The sequence below is a fragment of the Choloepus didactylus genome, chromosome 9 (assembly GCF_015220235.1).
Source record: "Choloepus didactylus isolate mChoDid1 chromosome 9, mChoDid1.pri, whole genome shotgun sequence".
Taxonomy (NCBI): Eukaryota; Metazoa; Chordata; class Mammalia; order Pilosa; family Megalonychidae; genus Choloepus; species Choloepus didactylus.
In genome coordinates this window covers 43,677,844-43,679,565 of record NC_051315.1, presented here as the reverse complement: position 1 = coordinate 43,679,565, position 1,722 = coordinate 43,677,844, and positions in this window count along the sequence as shown.

Here is a 1,722-nt window from a genome sequence, read left to right as displayed (position 1 = left end):
TTGAAAATATGCTCTAAGGTATTATGGATGAAAGAAAGTGCAAGTTTTAGATTATAGTTTACCACTTATCTCACTTTAGTCAATCCTCAATTTTCTCATCTCTAAAGGGAGGTTATGCTTTCTAAATTACCTGCATCATTTAGAATTAAATGGTTATTTTCAATTTTCAGTGTTTGGGCAAGTTCTGTTGATTCTACTTCCATAATGTCTGCACTAATTTCTATAACCATGATCTGTTTCTTAAGTATGGAGTTTTTGCCAGGATTTTTCAATAAATAATCTTCTAACTGATTTCTCTATCTCAGGTGAGTCCTAATTTAATTGTTACTATCCATTTCCAACATGTTATGTTATTAGCACAAAACTTTGGTAACATTACTGAGTTAATCAGTTATTTAACTTGAATTGATTAGTTAGTTTAATTTAATTTTTATCATTTATGAAAATAACTACAATTAGTTTAACTCTTCTACAAACCCATAATTCCTATAAGCAGAAATGCTAATAGGTAAACATTCCTGTATATTAAAAAATGCCAAATGAACATCCACTTATCTAAACTAAGTGTTTATAGACCAATATCTTTCAAAATTTGGATTTAGTGACTGAATAAAATCTATAGTTAATTTTGATTAATCAGTTTGCTAATATGAGGCTTCTATTCTATGTCTTTCAAAGATTAATGCAGTAAATTTTCCCTTCTGATGCTCTTTGACATTTTGCAAATTAAATGGAGCCTTAAATATGATCCTCTTCTGTACAAAAGTGGACAGAATCCTTTGTGACTACTTTATTAACTTCTAACAGAGCACTCAAATCATGATCCCACAAGACAACTGTTCATTTGACAGATGATGATTATTGTTATTATATTTAAGATCCTTTGCTTTTTAAACGTTGTCTCATGGAATGGTGAATAAGCACACATAGGTGAAGCCTCAGTCAGAGATTTAGAATGGTGAAAGAATTAAGCTTATTATGATGACATCCCTTCATTAAGATTGTTGAAGCCCTGCTTTATCCCAGCTAGACTTGTAGATGCTGAAGTGCAGATCATTCTATGATTCTATCATACAACAATTATAACGATGATTAAATAATAATTGTAATAATAACAATTATAATAATAATAACACTGGGATTACTAAGTGTCAGACACTCTGCTGAGAGATTTAAATACATTAATTCATTCAAACCTTTCTAAAACTGCATAAATAAGGTACTATTATCAGCTCCATTTTTATTGAGGTAGAAACTGGGGACAACTTCATTTAATGATTTTCCCAAGATCACAGAGCTAGTAAGTGGTGGTATTATGCTTTGAATGCAGACAATCTAACTCCAGAATCCAAAATCTTAACCAATGTGTCATACTTCCTTTTAACTCAAATTGAAGAACATATAGTACATAAGGAGCTGTGCAAGATAACTGGGGGATTTTAAGAATCCTAAAACATGCTTCCTTAGTTTTGGAAACTAAATTAAAATTTTTGGTTTACAAAAAGAAAAAAAAAAACAATATCTGGTGATATAAGGGAGAATAAAATGTCAACAATCTCTCTTTCTCTCAGAATCCTTCATGTGCAATGGCCATTTTCTGTTCCTCCAAAAGCAAAATTCACTCAACCTGGTATTTGCACTCCTATTTAGGACTTTGGACCTACTATGTGTAAGATGCTTTGATAAAGGACTTTGAAAATGAGAAATAGAAGTACAAATAAC